This window comes from Anomaloglossus baeobatrachus, chromosome 5, assembly GCF_048569485.1.
Source record: "Anomaloglossus baeobatrachus isolate aAnoBae1 chromosome 5, aAnoBae1.hap1, whole genome shotgun sequence".
Lineage (NCBI taxonomy): Eukaryota > Metazoa > Chordata > Amphibia > Anura > Aromobatidae > Anomaloglossus > Anomaloglossus baeobatrachus.
Genome location: NC_134357.1, coordinates 223531810 through 223539960, shown reverse-complemented (window position 1 = coordinate 223539960; position 8151 = coordinate 223531810). Strand labels below are relative to the sequence as shown.

Sequence of the window (8151 nt, the reverse complement as noted above, 5' to 3'; positions counted from 1 at the left end):
TAGTAAATATAGTGTATGCAAACAAACTTCAGATACACATAGAGGTTTAAAGCCTGCACAATATATCTAGCATGTTACAGGTATGTCAGTGAAAGGTAACACAGTCAGTGTCAATATAGGACCAATGATTGTGAAGAGAATATACAGTTAGGTCCAGAAATATTTGGACAGTGACACAAGTTTTGTTATTTTAGCTGTTTAGAAAAACATGTTCAGAAATACAATTATATATATATATAATATGGGCTGAAAGTGCACACTCCCAGCTGCAATATGAGAGTTTTCACATCCAAATCGGAGAAAGGGTTTAGGAATTATAGCTCTGTAATGCATAGCCTCCTCTTTTTCAAGGGACCAAAAGTAATTGGACAAGGGACTCTAAGGGCTGCAATTAACTCTGAAGGCGTCTCCCTCGTTAACCTGTAATCAATGAAGTAGTTAAAAGGTCTGGGGTTGATTACAGGTGTGTGGTTTTACATTTGGAAGCTGTTGCTGTGACCAGACAACATGCGGTCTAAGGAACTCTCAATTGAGGTGAAGCAGAACATCCTGAGGCTGAAAAAAAAGAAAAAATCCATCAGAGAGATAGCAGACATGCTTGGAGTAGCAAAATCAACAGTCGGGTACATTCTGAGAAAAAAGGAATTGACTGGTGAGCTTGGGAACTCAAAAAGGCCTGGGCGTCCACGGATGACAACAGTGGTGGATGATCGCCGCATACTTTCTTTGGTGAAGAAGAACCCGTTCACAACATCAACTGAAGTCCAGAACACTCTCAGTGAAGTAGGTGTATCTGTCTCTAAGTCAACAGTAAAGAGAAGACTCCATGAAAGTAAATACAAAGGGTTCACATCTAGATGCAAACCATTCATCAATTCCAAAAATAGACAGGCCAGAGTTACATTTGCTGAAAAACACCTCATGAAGCCAGCTCAGTTCTGGAAAAGTATTCTATGGACAGATGAGACAAAGATCAACCTGTACCAGAATGATGGGAAGAAAAAAGTTTGGAGAAGAAAGGGAACGGCACATGATCCAAGGCACACCACATCCTCTGGAGGCAACGTGATGGCATGGGCATGCATGGCTTTCAATGGCACTGGGTCACTTGTGTTTATTGATGACATAACAGCAGACAAGAGTAGCCGGATGAATTCTGAAGTGTACCGGGATATACTTTCAGCCCAGATTCAGCCAAATGCCGCAAAGTTGATCGGACGGCGCTTCATAGTACAGATGGACAATGACCCCAAGCATACAGCCAAAGCTACCCAGGAGTTCATGAGTGCAAACAAGTGGAACATTCTGCAATGGCCAAGTCAATCACCAGACCTTAACCCAATTGAGCATGCATTTCACTTGCTCAAATCCAGACTTAAGACGGAAAGACCCACAAACAAGCAAGACCTGAAGGCTGCGGCTGTAAAGGCCTGGCAAAGCATTAAGAAGGAGGAAACCCAGCGTTTGGTGATGTAAATGGGTTCCAGACTTAAGGCAGTGATTGCCTCCAAAGGATTCGCAACAAAATATTGAAAATAAAAATATTTTGTTTGGGTTTGGTTTATTTGTCCAATTACTTTTGACCTCCTAAAATGTGGAGTGTTTGTAAAGAAATGTGTACAATTCCTACAATTTCTATCAGATATTTTTGTTCAAACCTTCAAATTAAACGTTACAATCTGCACTTGAATTCTGTTGTAGAGGTTTCATTTCAAATCCAATGTGGTGGCATGCAGAGCCCAACTCGCGAAAATTGTGTCACTGTCCAAATATTTCTGGACCTAACTGTACCTCATGCAACAAATATCCCCAGCAAGTAAGAGATATAAGCCGAGCCTGTGAAAATAGGGCCAAGGCCACTAGGGCCATATAAGGCGGCCAAGGCAGGAATTTAAAGATTTAGGCTAGAGATAGTGCAAAAGTGGGACCGTACTCACTACCCCAAAAATATAATGGTAGCCATAGAGAAGGAGTAGATAGGGAGAGTACCAGCTGAGTTCCTGGCGTGGAACCCCACGCGTATCGCCACGTGTACAGTGGCTTCCTCAGGGGAAAGAAAGGCTGTGTGCAATGGTATTGTGTGTCCTATTTAAGGACCGATCATCAGTACTCACCAGTGTTGCAGCTGGGAGATCCTGGACAGTGAGCATGGAGCTCCGATGGCGATCGCCATCTTGCTCAGTCACATGACGTGACAAAACTCCTCCCCCCTACCCTTCACTGCGCATGCGCGAGGCAACCAACCCTATATGTGGTCACCACATATAGGGGTAACTTATTGCAACACATGTGATCCTTTATATTCAGGTGTTGACATATCTGTATCTGCACAGCGATTTTTCAACTCTGCATCCCATTCATTCTGTATATCATATCATATCATACAGTCTCTGTTTTACCACCATTATAAACAGACCGATTTTGGGACCGGGCTTTGTGCAATATTCTATAGAGTACCTTTATTGTATTGACATTGTATTGTTTATATGTAATCTTTCCTGGCGTGTATGGTGTCCATGCCTTTGGCTTTTTAAGTGTTTTTAATTGTGTTATTGTGTGCCCATACTCCAAGTGTGGAGACATGTGGTTTCTTGTTTCTGCCTGCATCAATAAAATATTTATTCTTTATATATTCTTGTGGTGATCCCATGTTGGTATACCTTTCCTCTTCCCCTTCCACAGACGCTCTTATCTGTAGCTGTTAAAAACTCTTTCCTCGGACCTGATTGTCACCTATGGCTCTGAGCCTGCTGTAATTAGCCCTTACAAGGGCTGAAAGAAACTTCTATCCCTATTCTGTATAGCGCTTTGTGTAGAGCGTACACAGCAGTATCGGAGACAGGAGCTCCACCTGCGGTGACTGACACCCAGACACAGAAGACAGATAATGGCGTCCAGATGGGCAGATGCCCGTATTTATAATGCAGGGACATGTGACATGGACATCCTATCACACATGCCATTGCTTCTCTGGCTAAAAGTCCACTTAGCTGTGTGTGTGTCTGGGATTGGCTGACATGCTGGCCCGCCCCACTACACGCGCGCTTAGGGAGGGATGGAAGAACAGAAAAAAAAAAAAAATGGCGATCGCCATTATCCCAGCAGCAATGATCTGAACGCGCTGTTCCCGCAGACTATACGCTGAAATTTCATAATAGTGTGAGTCACAGAGTGACTTACACTATTACAGCGGAAAGCCAGCTAGTAATTAGCTTGGCTTTTTGCTGCTAGAACCGTTCTCGAACGTAACTAGAACTATCGAGCTTTAGCAAAAAGCTCAAGTTCTAGTTCGATCTAGAACAGCCCCCAAAATCACTCGAACCGCGAACTGGAGAACCACGAACCGCGCTCAACTCTAATTATGATGTCCATCTAATGTAGTATAATAGGTTATTTAGTCAGCCCATTTTTTATCTGTTTCTATGCAATTTTGTTCGGTGGTGATATTATTATCCCATATATAAATTTTTTGTTTGGGATTTTCAAAAAATTCCCCTGTCTGTGACTCTGTATGTAATATTCAACACATAGCACCTTATGCTGTTTTAATTCTATTTTTTAATATATATCAATAAAAATAATTGTTTTAATAGTTGACGTTGTCACTTCATGTTTGGCTGTTCACACATGGCTGATGTTTGATAATATATTTATCGGATTGATGTCTATTTGTTACCTTTGTGGAAAATTCATGTAAAATACAAATTGACAGCAGGCAGTACTAACAATACGTTGGAAAGTGATTGATTGCCTAATTGGGAGTAGTCGGTAATAAGGAGCAATAGCTATTTAGATTGTAGATCTGACCTGCTCTTTCTTTGCTTCAATATCTCTGTGGTGTGCTCCAACTTCTCACTGTGCTCGCCCCCCCCACCCCCCCCCCCCGTTCCCCACCTTCTTTTTATGATCTTTGTTTACTCTGCAATTAGTAATGTTGCATCTGGTTTCTTTGATTGAGTGACCAAGAGGTTCTTGTTGTACCCCACCTCTTCACAGCTGATTGCACTTGTGTGTGGATATATTGGTGCCTCTGAACTCTGCAACAATAAAAGTATGCACCATATAAGTATGATGCATTGAATTAGGCCGAATTGGACCAGAAGGGACCGGAAGGTAACTGCATACATAGTCACTTTAAACAATGTTTGTGTTTCTCTTCACTTTCACCCCAATAATACTTCTCCATCTACACCTTCAGCCTGGGACAGCTCAGAGTCCCACGGCTTTCAGTATCATCTCTATGCCGATGATACTCAGATCTACCTCTCTGGACCTGACATTACCTCCTTATTAACAAATATCCCACAATGTCTCTCTGCTATTTCATCCTTCTTCTCTGCGAGATTCCTAAAGCTTAACATGGACAAAACAGAATTCATTGTCTTTCCTCCTCCTCATTCAACTCCTCCATCAAGCCTATCCATCAAAGTTGATGGCTGCTCACGCTCCCCAGTCTCACAAGCTTGTTGCCTTGGAGTAACCCTCGACTCTGCTCTATCCTTCAAGCCACACATCCAAGCCCTCTTCACCTCATGCTGACTACAACTCAAAAATATCTCCCGGATCCGTGCCTTCCTTATCCAAGAATTAGCAAAAACATTAGTACATGCCCTCATCATTTCCCGCCTCGACTACTGCAACCTCCTGCTCTCTGGCCTCTCTTCCAACACTCTTGAACCCCTCCAATCTATCCTGAACTCTGCAGCCCGCTTAATCCATCTCTCCCCTCGCTATTCCCCAGCCTCACCACTCTGCCAATTTGTTCACTGGCTTCCCATTGCCCAAAGACTCCAGTTCAAAACATTAACCATGACCTACAAAGCCATCCACAACCTGTCTCCTCCTTACATCTGTGACCTAGTCTCCCGGTACCTACCTGCACGCAACCTCAGATCCTCACAAGATCTCCTTCTCTACTCCTCTCTATCTCCTCTTCCCACAATCGCATACAAGATTTCTCCCGTGACTCCCCCATACTCTGGAACTCTCTACCCCAGCATATCAGACTCTCTCCTACCGTGAAAAGTTTCAAGAGGAACCTGAAGACCCACCTTTTCCGACAAGCCTATAACCTACAATAACCCTCAGTCCAGTACACCACTGCGCAACCAGCTCTGTCCTCACCTATTGTATCCTTACCTATTCCCTGTAGACTGTGAGCCCTCATGGGCAGGGTCCTCTCTCCTCCTGTACTAGTCTGTTTTGTACTGTTAAGGATTGTTGTACTAGTTTTTATGTATACCCTTTTTCACTTGTAAAGCGCCATGGAATTAATGGCGCTATAATAATAAAAAAAAAAAAAAATCGATTTTTTTTTTTCGGTGCGAGTCTGTCAGGCGGCTGCACGGTCTCTTTTTGTCATCTCCTGACACCCCGGCTGCCTTCCCCCTCCTGCCTCCGGCTCCCTCCACGCCTCATCTAACCCACTAACCCGAACCGACACCATGGCCTCAGGTGTGATGGTTGCCGATATTGTCGTTGAGATCTTCAATGCAATGAAGGTATGGAAGTCCTGCACCCCCGAGGAGGCAAAGAAGCGTCTGAAGGCTGTCGTATTCTGCCTGAGTCCTGACAAGAAATAATTATCCCAGAAGAAGGCAAACAAATCTTAGTTGGAGATTGTGGCGGGAAAATCACCGATCCCTACAAGGCCTTTGTGGAAATGCTACCCTGTGATGACTGCCGCTATGCCCTATATGACTGCTGCTATGAAACAAAGAAGACTAGGAAAGAGGACTTGGTCTTTGTCTTCTGGGCCCCCCGAGGATGCTCCACTGAAAAGCAAAATGATATATGCCAGTTCTAAAGACGCAATCAAGAAGAAATTCCCAGGTTGTAATCACGAGATGCAGGTGAACAACAGAGCTGACATAAGAAACCGTTGTTTCCTGGCTGAGAAACTTGGCGGCAACACTGTCACCTCTGTGGAAGGAGTACCTCTGTGGAAGGAGTAACTCTGTGAAGACCTCATTGCCTCCACTCCCAGTGTCTGTTCCACTTCTTAAAGGGGCTTCCATGTTATGATCCCTCCCCCCAACAGGGTCTCCTCTGTTACGCTTAAACCCTACACTCCCTCTTGATGAGGGAATCATTCATTCTACAAGCAGGCTTCTCCTCCAAGCCATCCCCCTGCCTCAGCAGGCATTAATGTCCCTGTAGTACATTTTTTGTTTTGTTTTTGTTCCAACAGAGGCAGTTTTACCATCCTAGTTATGAACTAATCTCCTGCCCCTTCATTCATTCATCACTTGCCTCCTAAGCTGAGTTATTTTGCCAAATGCACCCTGGCATCTTACCCATTTTCCTCATTGCTCCAGTTTTACAAAACTGAGCTCTGTAGATGTGGATACTGTAATCTAGATGTTCAAACATTAATGCAAATTGTGGATCAAACCATGGCCCATAACGTGCTGCTTGTGGGTTGGCCTCTAACATTCCCAGAACCATTTTTCGTTTTGTCAGATGAGCGCACCTCCAAATTCCACTTTTCTGCAACATTCCTTTTTTTGTTACCCTCCTGGCATTTGCAGGGTATTAAGTACTTGTAGTATCGTAGGAAACCTTTTTAAGAAGCTTGTAATGGCACCTTTATTAATTTGTAAACCTCCAGTAGCACAGAATTCCTCTTAACTTAAAGGGAACCAAACATCAGGATTTTCGTGTATAAGCTGCAGCCAGTGCAGTACTGGCACTATCATGCACAGTGTGTACATACCATCAGGGGCCAGCTCGGGTGTTTAGTCAGTGAAATCCAACTTTATAAAGTTTGAAATTTCGTGCACTTTTTGATTGACGTGTGCACCTCTGCAGAAAATGTCCGGGCGGGTTATGCAGGAGTTCCCCGCCCCCCCACCAGCCTGTTCCTCCCTCTCTCCTGATGTCCGGGCGGGTTATGCACGTGTTCCCCGCCCCCCCGCGCTGCCTGTTCCTCCCTCCCTCCCTCTGGCTGTATGTAAATATCTAATCTTCAGAAACATGGCGCCGGAGTGGGCCTCTGCGCATAGCGCTTATCTCCGGCGCCATGTTTCTGAAGCCCGCATTACACAGCTTGGTGTCTGCAGACTGCAGAACAGCTGATCGGAGGACGCGATATCACTACCGTGACCGGGTCTCGCAGCACTGCCGTCACGGGGTCATGTGAGTCCATTGTGAACTTACCTCACCTGACCCCCGATGTCGCTGGCAAGCTCCTGTCCTGGCCCGGTGTCCTGAGGCGGCACGTCATCATAGCTACAGCTGATCGCGTCCTCCGATCAGCTGTTCTGCAGTCTGCAGACACCAAGCTGTGTAATGCGGGCTTCAGAAACATGGCGCCGGAGATAAGCGCTATGCGCAGAGGCCCACTCCGGCGCCATGTTTCTGAAGATTAGATATTTACATACAGCCGGAGGGAGGGAAGAACAGGCAGCGCGGGGGGGGGCGGGGAACACGTGCATAACCCGCCCGGACATCAGGAGAGAGGGAGGAACAGGCTGTTGGGGGGGCGGGGAACTCCTGCATAACCCGCCCGGACATTAGCAGCGAGGTGCACACGTCAATCAAAAAGTGCACGAAATTTCAAACTTTATAAAGTTGTATTTCACTGCCTAAACACCCGAGCTGCCCCCTGATGGTATGTACACACTGTGCATGATAGTGCCAGTACTGCACTGGCTGCAGCTTATACACGAAAATCCTGATGTTTGGTTCCCTTTAAGCAGAGTATAGGACACGGCTTTCCTCCAGTCCAGCACTCCATATTTCGTTTTTTGAAATAGATGGCCGCATATTAAGTACTTTGGTTTTGTTTTTTTCTTTTTGCCAATTTCTCAATTCGATGACCCTTTGGGCATTTGTGTGTTTAGAGACTGGTCTATTGGGAGGGTAAAGAAATAGATGACTGAAGCCTTTCACCACCTACAGCTCCCTTGTTTTTTTGTTTTTTTTCCCTCCCCTCAGTCACTTGTTCATTGCGGTCTTTAATTCCTTTAGTCTTGCGTTACTAATATGGAAGTCATAATGGCAGATCTGACATTAATAAACCAATAAAGGAATCAGAAAAAAAAAAAATAATAATAAAAAAATCATAATAATAATCATAATAATAATAATTGTTCACTGGCAATTGTTTTCCAGGCACTGACAATCCCTATTCCTATCATTAAATGCCAA

General features: G+C 44.7%; 1 pseudogene; it reads left to right on the top strand.

Annotated features, from left to right (window-relative positions):
- Window positions 1–5399: 5399 nt before the first annotated feature.
- LOC142309878 (cofilin-2-like) lies at window positions 5400–6630 on the top strand (annotated as a pseudogene).
- The last annotated feature ends 1521 nt before the right edge of the window (window positions 6631–8151 follow it).